We start from the raw sequence: 15,629 nt of genomic DNA on the forward strand, positions 1-15,629 counted from the left end.
AGTCATTCCCAAGCCCTCTGACGGTCCATGGACTTTGCCTCTGCTGATTCTGTAACCTCAGCTCCTACCACCTTCCACCCAGTTGCCTCCTTCCAGCCATACCAACCTTCTCTTTGTGCATCGATGGTCACTTTTTTAGGGAAGCCTTCCCTGCCCCCCACTATTTAGATGAGGTTCTCTTATTATGCCTCCTTATAAAACCCTGACTTTTTTTTTTTTTTGGTTCTACTTACCTTAATTGTAATTATATAGTGCTAATTTGCATGAGCATTTGGTTATTGATTTGCCTGCAAGCTCCTTGAGGACAGACGCCACATTGCCTCAGCACCTGACACTGTGCCTAGCATACACAGATGCCTATTGAATAATGGTTGAGAAAATGCAAGCAGTAAGGTAGCTTATGTCAAGTTCCAAAGAAAAGCTTAAGACAGTGAGTGTGATGAAAAGTCAGAAAAAAAAAAATCACTGGAACCTGGGGTGAGTGAGACGGGTTATTTCTTAAAGAAAAACAGAAGACTCTTTTCTATGAGTTCTGAATATTCAGGGGAAAATTGTGTACCAGTTTGACAGAAGAAGAATTGCATATAAGGTAGCAATTTGAAATAAAGGTGGAGAAGTAAATTGAGGCCATCTTGTCGACGGATCTGGGTGCCAGGCTAAGGAATTTAAACTCTATTCTATAGACAGTAGGAAGCCATTGATAGTTTCTGAGCATGAGAGGTAACATTTTCAAATCTGTGACGTGAGAAGTGTATCTTTGGGTACTCTTAGTTGCCAGCAAGAGAAACCCATCCCAAATAGGCAGAGCTTGATCCAACAGCTCAAATGATGTAACTGGTTTCTTCCTGAATCTCTCTGCTCTGCATCCTTTGGGATGGAGAGCATCTCCTTTCTCTGCCAGGCTTTCCCTCATGGTGATAGGATGGATGCAGCAGCTCCAGGATCATGTCTTTCAAGGCTGAAATCTATGAAAAAGAGATTATCAGCTTTCCTAGATTTCCTGTGGCTCTAATAACAATCCTGGGATTGCAGCTACATAGCTGGGATAGACTGGTTTATTTCCTGTGCTCCTCTCAGGACCAATATTTGTTACTAGAGGAATGCAGTGTGCCAAGTGGCTTAGGCCTAGTTCAAATTCACAGCCCCCCTTTTCTAGCTCAGGGTGAAATCAGCAAAATTCGCCACCCCAAAATGTCTCTTTGGCATGCAGATTATTTTGAGCCGAAAACGATCAATGTCCAAAAGACCCAAGAAGAAGCTTTGACCTTTCCCTAACTGCCTAAAGAATGTAGATAGAGGACCTGTTCCAGGAAGGGAGCATCACTATAGATCACTGAAGTATGAACGAGGTGTGGAGACAGGGAAGAACCTAGCAAAGTCTGCTATAATTCCCTCTCCGTGTCCCATTGTCTCTGCATGGCCCAGCAAACATTTATTTACCAAATACGTGCTTTTCCACTCCATGTCCATTTCCTTCCCCTTTGAGGTCCCAAACCACCACCTCCAACATCCCCTTTTGTCTTTAGCTGAAGACGGTATTTGAGGTGAGGGTTTCAGTCATTTTGGTGAGTTACTCAGTTCTCCTGGGTCTCTCCCATGTATACATATTATTAAACTTTTGTTTGATTTTCTCCCATTAGTCTGTCTCGTGTCAGTTTAATTCTCAGACCAGCCAGAAGAACCTAGAAGGGTAGAGGGAAATTCCCTGCCCAGTACCACATTGAATGAGAGCAGGGGAGGAGCAAATTTCCAAACGAAAACAGGACTGTTGCTGGAAGTGGGATACTTGAAGGCTGCACCCCACGTCGATAAATGTCCATAACAGGAGGGAAGGTCAGCCTGGCCATGTAGACTAGAGTGGAGCAGAGAGAGACCACTGCTGGGGGGTTGTTCATCCTTCTGTTTCCTGCAGTGGCCTGAGAGCATTGAACTTGGCCATTCAGTTCTTTGCAACCATCACTGCACCTCTTACAATGCTCTGCTTGCCAAAGGTCCCCGTAGAGCAACTGAATTGTCTCTGCAGGAGTAAATCAGAAGGGGAAGAAGAATTTATGATAGATAAAAGGTGTCTAGGAGATCATACACTTATCTCATTGTCCGTAAATCGGTCACATTCTACCATTTAAGAAGACCCTTCTTTTTTCACTTTGTTAGCTGTTGCATTGGTGTGCTTGGGAGGGAAGGCTGCTAACTTGGCAGGATCGTTAATCTAGCTAGGTTAATGGTGATTTAATTCTTCCTGAATTTGTTGTTGTAAAAAAAATGGGTTAAAAAGACCGGAGGGCTTCCCTGGTGGCGCAGTGGTTGAGAGTCCGCCTGCCCATGCAGGGGACACGGGTTCATGGCCCGGTCTGGGAGGATCCCACATGCCGTGGAGCTGCTGGGCCCGTGAGCCATGGCCGCTGAGCCTGCGCGTCCGGAGCCTGTGCTCCGCAACGGGAGAGGCCACAAAAGTGAGAGGCCCGCGTACCGGAAAAAAAAAAAAAAAAAAAAAGACCGTATTCTTTTTTGGTTTTCTCCTGATTTTTATTTATTGCACAAGTAATATCACAACAACAATAAACGAAGGAAAAAAGGAGGAAAATAGTACTACTGTAAATGTCTTTTTAAAGAGACAGACAACCGTTGGCAGATGTGTAAATATTGTCTTCAGTTTACCTTGTATCCTCTAAATGTTGGCTTGTCAAAAAAAAAAAAAAAAAGGCTTCCCTGGTGGCTCAGTGGTTGAGAATCCACCTGCCAATGCAGGGGACACGGTTTGATCCCTGGTCCGGGAAGATCCCACATGCCGTGGAGCAACTAAGCCCGTGCGCTGCAACTACTGAGCCTACACTCTAGAGCCTGCGAGCCACAACTACTGAAGCCCGTGCGCCTAGAGCCCGTGCTCCACAACAACAGAAGCCACTGCAATGAGAAGCCCACGCACTGCAACCAAGAGTAGCTCCTGCTCGCTGAAAATAGAGAAAGCCCGTGCGCAGCCAAAAATAAATAAATAAATTTATTATTTTTTTAATAAAAGCCTCATTCTGTTATAGGACTAGAGGCATGTTAGTACAAAGTACAGCAAAGCTCTGTTGAATTTTTTAAATAAGTATTGGCTAGATAAGAAAAACTATAGTCTGTATTCATTCAATTTAAGATGGCAGAGCTTGAGGAAAGTGGAGCTAGAGAAGGAATGTCTATGTTTATTTACCTTTTGCGTAGTCATTTCTTCTACTGTGTAGTCTCGTATATGAAGGAAATGCAGCTTCTAAACCATCTTCTGTCTTCTGGCATAATCCCTTGAGAGATGGCTGGGTCATTGAGTTTTCAACTTTCTGAAAACCCCATAGAACCGAGAGAGCATTAAATATGTATTTGAGAACAAGGGTGATGAATCTTTTTGTTGTGACCTTGGCTGAGAGGGCTGATGTGATGTGGTTTATAATGAGAATATATATTTGGTCTTTCTGGCATAGAGCTCCTACAACTTTTGGAATTTCCTATGTGATGAAAGCTTAGAGGTATCTTTTGTTATGTTAATGAAGTGACCTATTTAGACCCCACCTAAGGTTGGGAGGCTGATTCCCAGAAGACCCGAATATATGATTAGAGGGCTGGAATTTTCAATCCCATCCTCTGCCCTCCAGGAGGGGAGAGGGGCTGAAAGATGAATCAATTACCAATGGCCATTGATTTAATCAATCATGACTCAATGAAAGCTCCATAAAAACCCCAAAGGACAGTGTTCTTTGGAGAACACTTGAGATCTGGGGAGAGTGGCATGCCTGGAGAGGGCATGGAAACTCTGTGCCCTTTCTCCGTACTTTGCCCTATGCATCTCTTCCATCTAGCTTTTCCTGAGTTATATTCTTTGATAATAAACCAGTGATCTAATAAGTAAGATGTTTCTCTGATTTTCGAGCCATTCTAGCAAACTAATTGAAGTCCAAGGAAGAGGTGGTTGGAACCTCCAATCTGTAGCCAGTTGGTCAGAAGCACGGATAATACTCTGGGCTTGCAACTGGCGTCTGAAGTTGGGGGTGGGGTGACAGTCTTATAGGACTGCGCCCTCAACCTGTGGGATCTGATGCTTTTTCTGGGTAGTGTCAGAATTGAGTTGAATTCTCCAACACCCTGCTGGTATCTACAAATTGCTCATTGGTATGGGGAAACACCCCCTCCCCACATTGGCATTAATCTCAGAACACCAAAAGAGCGGGTGTGGGGCTACCTCGTGGTCAGATTGTCATCTGATGGATTGACCTACTTTGATACGGGATTTTTTCCTCCAGCGTTTTTAAGTTTTTGTTTTTGTTCTTTTAACAATTCATGACCCATCTATTAATTTAATGTGACTCAGACCATTCAATGCTACCGTTTTCAGACCATAACTGAAAGGGCATACCTTTTCCAAATGTGTGTGGGAGACTAGTATTTGCTAAGCCTCTGGACATCAGTACCATCTGACAGATACGTAGGTGGTAAATTGAATGAATAGGATCTATCATGTGTTGGAAAGTGGTTTCTGCAAATAGGAAATTAATGTAATGTTACCCACAGTGAGTCAGATCTGAAGCAGTGGCGTTCAAAACCTCTGACTCCCATTCAGGTATTTTAAAGACTAAGTCAGCCATTTCTTAACCCTTTTCAAAATGTCAGGTACTAGAATACGACAGGTGGTGACCCTGAAGCATTCTCTGTCCCCCTTGGGTTCATTTGCATAATACACACACAAGCCAGTACAATCAACATTTATCAGCTCACGCCCGTCAAAAATGAATGGGGTCATTTCCTAAATGCTTCTGTGGAGGTGGCGTTTTCCAGTCTCTCTGACACAGAGCCTCCAGGCAGCCAGTTCTCTCTCCTCTCCTGTCCCCACCAAGCTGCTCTCATCTTCCCTCCGAGCTAGGCAGACAGAAACACTGGGTCTCCTGCCCGCCATCCTTGCCCTCCCTCACCCATTTCAACAGCCCCATCACTGCAGTTGGGTGCTCCCTCCAATGAACTATGTCCTTCCTCCCTTTCAGAAAAATTGAAAAATCATCACCGTCATCTGGAAGTTTTCAGGCGCTCTTTTCTACGATGATTTTTTAAAAAATACATATTTAACCTCATAAATAATGATGTAATCAGTTATTCAAAACCTTACTTTTCCTTTAAATCAGGGAAGTTCTCTACTTCTGTGGATGCCTTGGTGGGTGTAGACCACCGTGAATTGCACCACTCTCCCTCTCCCTCCTAATCGCACTGCGTTTCCATTTGTCTTTGCTCTTCGGGGAAGTGGGGCTCTGACTGAAGCTCTCTCCTGGCCTCTTCCAGCCTCCCAGCACTGCACACAGCCCTTAGCAAGTTCCTCCTTGTTCTGGGCTGGAGGTGGATAATTCTTCCCCACAGCGCACTCTGTCAGCCCTGAGCATCTGAAGTGAGAATGTTGCTGGCAGGAGCAGATGTGCTGCTGTACACCCACCCCTGCTCATCCTCATTGGCTGTCTTTCTTCAAGGCAGAGCACCAGGGGAGTGCAAGTGCTGGTCCTTGCAAATGCTAGAAAGCCGGATGTTCACCGACTTAACTCTTCCTAAGCAGCAGCTGGTTCTTTCTTTCCTCCCCTGCGTCTCTCGAACCCAGTTTGAGAAAAGAACATTCCTTTGGTGCCTTGGCCAGGAATGTTCTAAATCTATTGAGGCACAGCCATTTATCAAATGCCTTCTGTTATGCAGAAGGCATTACTACGGCGCTTTCCTATGTCTTTTAATCCTCATATCAATTCTGGGAGGCAGGAATGGAGTCAGGGTTGAATGCGCCTGCTGCCTGTCACCAGCTGTGTGACCTGAAGTAACTCAAATGACGTCTCTGAGTTTTATTTCCCCGTTTGTAGAAGGAAGACAATAATCCCCCCTCTGTAGGGTTATTGTGAGACTCAAGCAGGATTGTTGATGTAAAGGCCTTAATGCAATGGCTTGGCTGGAGAGGTTGAACTTGGACAGGTTACTGGACTTATCCAAGATTATACACCTGGTTCATGGTGGAATGGAGCCGTGAATTCAAATCATTTGAATCTATTTCCCTTTTTCCTCGCCTCCTTTATCAGAAAGGATGCTATGTTCGTGCCAGAGCACTGTGGGGAGAAAAAAAAAAAAAAAAAAAAAAAGAGCTCCTGGGTACTTTGGCAGTGTACTATGCAATTAAACTCCAAGGCTAATAATAAAAAATTATAATACGGCAGCTAATATCTATTGAGTACCCAGTGTATATGGTAGGAGCATGCGAGGCAATTGGCATGCATTCTGTAGTCTTTGTAACAGTGTTCTCCAAAATTTAGTCATTTGTAGCCTATCTTCACAATTTTTGCCATGTCTGTATACCACCTATACCATTATATTACTTAATTTTCTTGAAAATTGACTCACATGATTTCCTAAATAAGTGTATTTCAAAAGAAAATTTGTCACGACTGTAAATAGCCAGTATCATTTACAATGAATAGAGGATGATCAGGAAGAAAGATACAATTAAAACAAAGCCCTGTTGTCCAGTTCCAGCTGGATAATCCTCTGGACCGGAGGCCTGTTCTCTGTTAAAAGGGGAGACTAGCAAGTGTTAAGAGGCCTTTAAGACATGCTAGATCTGAACAGGTATCTCTTCTGGCCATAACTGGAACAACTCAAAAAGAACTGGGAACAGAATGACCTTCTCACTTGTGATTCTCTGTTCTTTAAGGCCCTGTCAACATACCCCCTAATAATCTCAGTGTCCCCACTTCCTGCTGAGGGAAGCACTGCCATGTGACAAGCTCGCAGGGAATTGTCATCAACCCATTTTACAGATGACGACTGAGGCTCAAAGAGCTCCCTTCATTTACCGAAGGTCAGACAGCTCACAACTGGTAAGATGTAGGGTTAGAACCCAGGTCTTTCTTGAGAAAACATGAGAGAAATGTGTCACACTTCAATAGGCTTGATGACCCGGCACACCCAGGAGCAGCAGAGTCCTTGCTTGAGTTTTCGGTTTCAAGTTCCTGGCCGTCCACCTCACGGAGTTGCTGAGCTCCCCAGCAGCCTGAGAAACCCCGACCCCGTCGGGGAGGAGGGTGGTCCCGCTGCCCGGAACTGGGCCAGAGAGTGGCATCCTTGAAGTTGGCCGTCATACTCCTGCTGCAGTCCGCCGTGTGATGTTGAGCCGTGGCAGTGTGTGCAGCTTTCTCCCTGCAGGAAGCGCTCCTGGCTGGCCTGCTGGGGGACACGGGGGCCGTAAGAAGGTGTCAGGACCTGCGGCTGTCCTAGGCAGCCGCGGCCATTGACCGGACTGGCATTCTGCCCTCCCATAGAGCATCTCCACACACAGGAGTGGAGGAAGAGGAGGAGCTTGACCCAACATTGATCCCAATGACCCCATTAAATTACTCAGCACGGTAAGCTTGGGGAAATACTTAAATCTTTTTGCACCCCGGTTTTCTAACCTGAGAAATAAGGATGATGCCAATACCCCCTTGTAGGGTTGTTGCTAAGATGGAATGAGCTGAAGTTTGGATATCGAGCCGCTCCTGGCTGCTCACGAAATGATGCTTTTCTCCTTTCCCTCTCCCTCCCCAGTGTGGCGCATATATGCTACCTTAAATCCTCCTTCCCTCCCAGCCCCACCCTCCCTAAACTGACATAATCTTGAGGACATAGATAGAGACCAGTATAGGTTTGGGTTTGGTGATGGAAATATCTATCTTTCACATGTTAGGAGCGCCTTGACCATTTGTAGGTGCTCATATTCTCCAACGATTGTGGATCATAGCCTGGTGAGGGTTGTTCTGCTTTTTTCTTTAAGAAACCTTTCGGGCGAATTCTCTGGCTGTCCAGAGGTTAGAACTTGGTGCTTTCGCTGCCGGGGCCCTGGGTTCAATCCCTGGTCGGGGAACTAAGATCCTGCAAGCAGCATGGCATGGCCCCCCCAAAAAAGGGAGGGGGGCTTTCTGCCCATTGCCATTCCAACAAGAGAAAACATCATGGCATCGGGTATTTGCTGAGGCCACCGTTCTGTCCTGTATGGCATTCTGTCTCTTTCTGGCCGTGTTTGCCAGGCCAGCTTTCCCGGGCTTTGGAATGTCAGAGTAGGTTGAGTCTAGGAACTGCCAGAGTCACACCCCAGCCTTCTGTGTTCTGCCTGCCGGTGCAGGAAGGGATTCCGACAGAGAGGAAGCAGTTATTTTTTATGACACAATCCTCAAAAGGCTATGGTTGTACGGCCAAACCCTGGTGTCTCTCTCAGTGGCCTATCATGAGTCTGTCCAATGTGAATTTACAGCAGCCCTTTCCGAGCTCTGCTTTCCTTCCCTGTGTTCCTTCTACCCTGCAAAACTGGGGAGGATACAGCCAGTTATAGCCACAGGGACTATCTCGTGTACTTCTTCAACAATCCTCTAAAATAGGCTTCCTTATCTTTTTTTTTTTTTTTTTTTTTTTTTTGCGGTACGCGGGCCTCTCACTGCTGTGGCCTCTCCCGTTGCGGAGCACAGGCTCCGGACGCGCAGGCTCAGCGGCCATGGCTCACGGGCCCAGCCGCTCCGCGGCACGCGGGATCCTCCCGGACCGGGGCACGAACCCGTGTCCCCTGCATTGGCAGGCGGACTCTCAACCACTGCGCCACCTGGGAAGCCCCTAGGCTTGCTTATCTTTATTTTACAGCCAAAGACATGGAGATGCAGAGAAGTTCAGCAAATTACCAAGATGTATAATCCAACAAAGGACTGAGCTGGGAGGCAAACGCCAGCATGTGACCAAGCCCCTAGCAACTGCCCTGTTAGGGAGCCACCCCTTCCTTTTAGATCCTGTGGTGAATGGCCCAGGCCCCCCAGCCCCTTCCAGGACTGAAGCACTCATTCCTCCAGCTGCTGGCAGCGTTGCTGGCTGATCCCCTCTGCCGTCCACTTGCCTCAGGGCAGCACAGCTCTGCAGGGCCACCCCAGCTCCAGGTTCCTAGTGGGATCAGCTGAGGCTTTAGTGGCAACTGCACTGTGGTTCTGTTTCTCCTTCTACCTACTCCTGTGGCCTTTACTGTTCTGAAGGCGTGATCTGGAGCACACTCTCCAGGAAACTTTCTTGTATAAATCTCCATCTCAGGGTCTATTTATCAGGGAATCTAGCCTTCAGTGGGAGTACATTCCGTGGAAATGTCCAGATTCTAGAGCCCCACCAGCCTTGAACGTGTAAGCCTGCATCCTGCTGACAGGAGACGAGAATGGCTTGTGAGCCGTTCTCACACTCCAGCACGTATGTTGCAGGAAAATGGGGTGTGAGAGGATGGTCATGTCCCAGGTCTCAGGTGAGTCCCTGGGATGGGCCTCCAAGTGAGTGTCGTTGGCTTTGCACAGGAAAGAATTTAAGAGTGAGCTGTAGTAAAGTGAAAGCAGGTTTATTTAGAGAGATACACATTCCATAGTCAGAATGCAGTCCATCTTAAAAGGTGAGAGCTGGTGTGGGAGTGGTTAGTTTTTATGGGCTGGGTAACTTTATAGGCTGATAAGTGGGAGGAGTATTCCAACTACCTTGGGGGAGGGGTGGGGATTTCCAGGAATTGGGCCACCGCCCACTTTTTAGCCTTTCATGGTTGGCCAGGGAAGAAACTGTCATGGCTCTGGTGGGTGTGACATTTAGCATATGCTCCTGTATGACAGTAGGGGTATAATGAGGCTCAAGGTCTACTGGAAGTCAAATCTTCTGCCACCTTGTGCCTAGTAGGTTCTAACCAGTATTTGCCTTATCCTTGATGTCATTCTTTTAAAGGTTGTGCACTGCCCCCTTCCCTCCTGTCTCATTTATAGCGGTGTGATCTTGTAGATTGATTAACTTTCTCAGAACCTCAGTTTCGTTATTTGTAATCCAAGCAGAATAATGATATCTATGTCATCCACTGTGGCAATTGAGATAACAGTCCTTGTATGTAGAATAGAGGCTGGCACATGGTGAAAGGGCAGTAAATATTGGGCATCAGTAGTAGTGTCACTGGACGCAAATTTGTATGCCTGACACACAGTGAGGCCAAGCAAACCAAAACATAAGCGTTTGCAGCAGAGAAAGGTTTATTGCAGGTCCAAGCAAGGAGAATGGGTGGCTCGTGCTCAAAAACACTGAATTCCCCGATGGTTTTCAGGGAGAAGTTTTTACAGGCAAAATCTGGGGGGAGGGCTGCAGGGTGTGTGACTTTCTTCTGACTGGTTGGTGGTGAGGTAACAGGGTGGGGCTCCAGGAATCTGGTGCTCAGCCTGAAGTTACCATCCTCCACCTGTCTGGGATCCTTAGTTCCCACAGAAGACCTCAAAGATATTGTTATGTATATCCCTTGAGGAGGAACCAGGCCCCTGATTTAATCTCTGCACTATTGTTTCTTGACTGCTCCTCCTTTGTTTCTGCATTCCCTCTCTTCCCTGATTAGCAACTGTTTGAATCTGCCCTTTGGTACTCAGGGAAGGTCTAGGAGGCTGAAGCCTTTTCCTACAAACAAGAAACAGGGGACATAGAAAGGATTTGTGTAACTGAGTAGGACCCTTTGGGGTCTTCCTAGGACAGACCCCTCCCCCGTATCCTCTGCTTTAGCTCCTCTCTGAAGTGCCTAGATAATAGTATCTGATGCACATTTCCTGAGTTGGTTTACAGAAGTGAAAACCCCCCCACCAAATGAAAGATGTTAACTACTTGATGACCATGAGCATGTAGCCCCCAGGCCTACTGGAGCCTAAGAATTGATCATGTTAATCCCTGTGATACCGCCCTGTTACCTCACTATCAACCAGTCAGAGAACTGAGCACAAGCTTGTCACATACCCTGCAACCTCCCTCCCTCACCTGGCCTTTAAAAATGCTTTGCTGAAACCCTTCAGGGAGTTGGGGATTTTTGAGCACAAGCCACCTGTTCTTCTTGTATCAGAGCCTTATAATAAATGCTGCACTTTCCTTCACCACAACCTGGTGTCAGTAGATTGGCTTTACCACGTGGACAAGTGGACCCAAGTTTGGTTCGGTAACATTTGTATCTGGGAGGGCCCCACAGGGTCCTGCTCGGTTTCACTAGTAGACACTGCTGAAAACTCCTTCATTTCCCCCACTCCCTTGGTTTCCTTGAAATCACACTGTCCTTGCTCACCTACTTTTCTCAACATCTGTCCTCTGTTTGCTTTTCTGGCTTCTCTTCCTCCTCCTGCCTCTTCATTTGGCTGTTTAGGGTCTGTCCCTTCCCCACTTCCTCTTCCCTTCATTTTCCATGTTCTCTCCCTCCAGTCTCCTCTACTCTGCCAGAAAGTGGCCTGCAAGCCCTCCAGTGCAGTGAATAGCCCTTAAAGTGGGCTGCATGTAGTTTTTAAGTGATGCAGTTTTTAAGGAGGATGGGCAGACCTGTCATTTGCATGAATAAGCAGAGCATTTCCCATTTGGGCTGCTCCAAAATTCAGTCTGTCAAAGCTTGTGAATTACATTAGTGATTTTGTTTTCAATTTATGCCCTTGAGTAAGGGCACCCGCCTGATTTTTATAGGTGCTATTTGTCAAGGCTGATAACACAGAGCAGGCAAGTGAAGGTGGAGAGAAGGGTGACTGCCATTTGAAGTTGTATGACAAGAGAAGGGTAAAGGGATTCTGTGAAAGTCCTGAAATAATAAAGACAATGAGCCATTGTTCTCAGGGCTTCATTTTTAGACTGTTTTGATGAGTGCTTTAAACCTCAATTGTTTACATATGAATTACAAGACTTCTAGGAAAGCATAAAACCCATGAACATTATATGCAAGGAATCCTACTGATGACCTGTGTTTTGGATTCACTTCATCTACAGCTAAATCAATGAAAACACATTTTGACTTCAAAGGTTAGAGTTAAAAAGTGTGGTTCTATGAGAAGATGAAAGAGGAAGGGGCCACTGGGAGAGGAGATATACCACTGGAAAAGGCGAGGAGAGAGGGGAGGTGGAAACGAACATTTCTTAGTCATTACCCTGTACTCAGCACCAGAAGTGTTTTCTCATTCAGTATCCAGAAAAATCTGTAAGGAGAGAGTCTTACCCCATTTTACAGAGACGGAAACAGGGGCTCAGACAAAACCCCTTCCTCAGGCCACACTCGGGATGGTCTGACCCTAACAGACCCCCTCCACCACCACCAAAGGCTAACTGAGTAGGGAGGCCTGATGTCATGATTTTAAGGTCTTTAGTCAACTTCAGTTTCTGTCATCACCATGTGAAATGTAGGGACAGTGCTATGTGGTTATGACTAAACAAGATATTCTTTAGTAGTGACCTTGATTTGTTTATAGCACAAACCAAACCAATAAGAGTCTTATGAAGAAATCTTACCCCTTCTCCCTCTAGTCCAATACCCACTCCCCTCACACACACACACACACACACACACACACACACACAGAGCATGCATACGCCCCTCTTAGTTCAGAAGAGCCTTTGGGAGAGCTTCAGTTCTGTTCATTCTCATACTATCTATGGTTCAATCCACTGTAGCCAAACCTGCTTTCAATCTACTTTCTGAACTTAGGAAATTCCGGAGGTGGTGGCTTTATAACATCGGGTCCTAAGATAAGGCCTTGCATTGGCCGACCAGTGAAATCCTTTCATCACATGTGTGTGAACAATTCTTGCTTAGATGAGGAACCACACCAAACGATTTCTTATTTGATGCCCTGTTATGATTGCTGCAAAGACAGGAAAAAAAGGAGAAATTATTTTGAAGAAGAGAGTTTAGGAAAGAAAGAAAGATGTTTCCTTTCATCTGTGCTTGATTTAAAGAAATGTTTTTTAGCAGTTGAAATTTGATATTTGTGGTTTTGAAGAATAAAATTCCCAAGCCTTTATGTTGGTCTTTTGTGGGCCCCTGACCTGGCTGCCGTCCCACAGTCTGTTAGGCTGATCAGAAGAGCTCTTGATGTTGGCAGTTGAAAGGAACATATTAGCTGGTAAACAACCGCCACCGTCTCACAACAAACATCTCAAAAGTTAAGTACTTTTAAAGTGGAGTGTGGGGCTTCCCTGGTGGCGCAGTGGTTGAGAGTCCGCCTGCCGATGCAGGCGACACGGGTTCGTGCCCCGGTCCGGGAAGATCCCACATGCCGCGGAGCGGCTGGGCCCGTGAGCCATGGCCGCTGAGCCTGCCCGTCCGGAGCCTGTGCTCCGCAACGGGAGAGGCCACAACAGTGAAAGGCCCGCAAAAAAAAAAAAAAAGTGGAGTGTGTGTTAGGATCTATGCCTGCCTCATTGCAGTGTTGCAAGGCATGATCCTGGGTTTCCATGAATCTTAGGTTTGAGAGATCTTTCCAAGGTTCTTCTTGGTTGCCTAGAGTCCAAGGGATTCCTAATATCAAAGAAAGCCATCTTAGAGAACATATGAGCACAGACCATGAGCCCAAAGCATCAATTTTGCTTTCTCCCTTTATTCCTGCCCGTGAAACATTTCCCAGTTATTTTCCTATGTTGTTCTTAAGCAAGTAGGTCTTCCTGCTTTACTGCCTAGACTTTCTAAATAAGGAGTTGACCCACTTGCTTCAGAAATAAACTGTTCACAGGACCCCCCCCCCCATATGGAAATCCACCTGCAAGAATAAAGTTTGTGTCGCTGCCTCAGGTCCAGAAACCCATGTCCATTTCTTGCAAGTGGTTCTATCCAACTGGCCCTTCCCTTCCCTTCCTAACTCACACCCTCCCAGGTCCTGATTTAAAAGCACTTAATAAGGGTGCTAATTAGAACCTGATCAGGTTGCTAATGAAGTAGTTGACAGCCCAGATCAATTAGAAAAGGAGAAGGCAGGCCTGGCCTTTGGTTTGTAGCCTCTCCAGGAGATGACATTCTCTTTTCAATTTCTTTGAAACAGGCTTTGCTGAACCAATCAGCCTCTGTCATTGCCACTTGGCTCCTGGTCACGTTGCCTGTGCCAGTAAGAGGCTGCACTGCAGCAGGAAGGAAGCTTTAGACTTTGGAAAGGAAGGTTTCCCCTTTCTCTGTGCCTGAAACTTTATAAACCTTACACTTCTAAGGGGATTGCTCTGCCTAACTATCCCCACCACTGACCACCGACCTTCTGAGATAATCACTATAAATCCCAGCTAATCTGAATCACCATGTAACCAGCACATCCCCCATAGTGTATATATATATATATATATATATATATATACACACATACCTGAAAAAGTAACAGTGAGAATTGAAAGCAGAGGATGGATTTAAACAAATGTTTCTTTTTTTTCCCTACTAACCTGGATACTGGACTCCAGACACAGTACTCTAGAGTTTTGATGATGATTTTTGGTAGAAATAACAGTAGTGGGTGAACTCTGACATAGTAGGCCTGACTCAGTAGATAATAAAGTTGGTTTCCAGGTTGCAGTCGTCTCACACAATGTGTGAGGGATCCTGTGAAGCCAGGTTTGCAAATAGGACCGAAGGGCCTGATGATGGGAAGCAGACCATGAGCTAAGGGAGAGGGGACAGCTAGAGGATGGGGAGTGGGGCTCTGAGGGCAGGGTGTGCTTACACTGAAGAAGGAGGAGATATATCAATACAAGTGGTTTAACAAAATATTTTTTTTAAATATATATTGAGCACCTACCATGTGTCAGGCACCGTGCTGAGCACAGGGTATAGAGCACTGAAGGAAACATGACTCTTTGGAGGACAGACGATAAACAAAAGATTGTAAATATAGTGTGTAAAGTGCTGCAAAAGATAGATTCTGAGCACTCTAGGCAAAGCCCTATATGGACACGGCAGACTTCGCTGAGGAAGGAAGTCTAAGCTGAGATGCGAAGGTCAAGTAGGAGAGGGCTGGGCAGAGGGGCCAGAACGGAGTGCCCATTGCAGGAATAGCACACGGGAAGTGGGAGGGAGAGAGGGAGAGAGAGCAGGTTTCGTCCTGGGACCCAAGAAAAGTCCCGCATGTTGGAACAGAGAGAGGAAAGGAAGGATTTCAGGAGTTGGGGCTGGAGCAGTGCCCAATCATTCACAGCCTTTTAAGTCACACGAAGGATTTGGGACTGGAAGGAAGACATTCAAAGGTTTTAAGCAGGGGATTCTTATGATCAGATTGTATTCTTGAAATATCCCAGCACCTGTGTGGGGAACTGAACATAAGGAGTCCAGATGGGAAGCAGGGGTATCATCAGGGTTTCTACAGTGGTCCAAGTGAAAGTCAGTGGTGGCCTGAACTAGGATGCTGACAGTGGGAATGTCGAGAGATGAGTACACTTGAGAGACCTTTAGAAGATGGAAAGAACAAGAATTGCTGATTAATTGGACGTTGGGAGTGAAGAAGAAGGGGTAGTCAAGAATGATTCCTAAAAGGTATGCTTGAGCAGTGGATTTATAGTGGGGCTATTTACTGAGATTAGAAGTTGGGGGGAGAGAGTAGAACTGGGGCCGCGGATGGGGCAATTATAACACAAGCCTTAGCTATATTTAGTCTGAGGCATCGAATGGTGATGTTGAGAAGGGCACTGAGATTGGTGGGCTTGGAGCCTGGGTGAGCTGGAGAAGTGGGCATCCTCGGCCAACAGTAGACAAATTTGTGGAGTTCCATGAAATTCCCTTGTGGGGTGGCAAGTCCCTCCCTCCCAGAGAGGAAGCTCAAACCGAAGCTGAGCCCAGAGGAATTCCACCATTTAATGGT

The 15,629-nt window shown here is 46.2% G+C and overlaps 1 long non-coding RNA gene across 1 annotated transcript; it reads right to left on the reverse strand.

The window, feature by feature from the left end:
- Positions 1-479: 479 nt before the first annotated feature.
- Positions 480-5,476, reverse strand: LOC136793008 (uncharacterized). Its single transcript, XR_010837697.1, has 3 exons — positions 5,132-5,476; positions 3,194-3,317; positions 480-2,017 (listed from the first exon to the last, which is right to left on the reverse strand). It is a non-coding gene; the product is annotated as an uncharacterized lncRNA (long non-coding RNA).
- Positions 5,477-15,629: the final 10,153 nt, after the last annotated feature.

This window comes from Kogia breviceps, chromosome 1 (assembly GCF_026419965.1).
Source record: "Kogia breviceps isolate mKogBre1 chromosome 1, mKogBre1 haplotype 1, whole genome shotgun sequence".
Lineage (NCBI taxonomy): Eukaryota > Metazoa > Chordata > Mammalia > Artiodactyla > Physeteridae > Kogia > Kogia breviceps.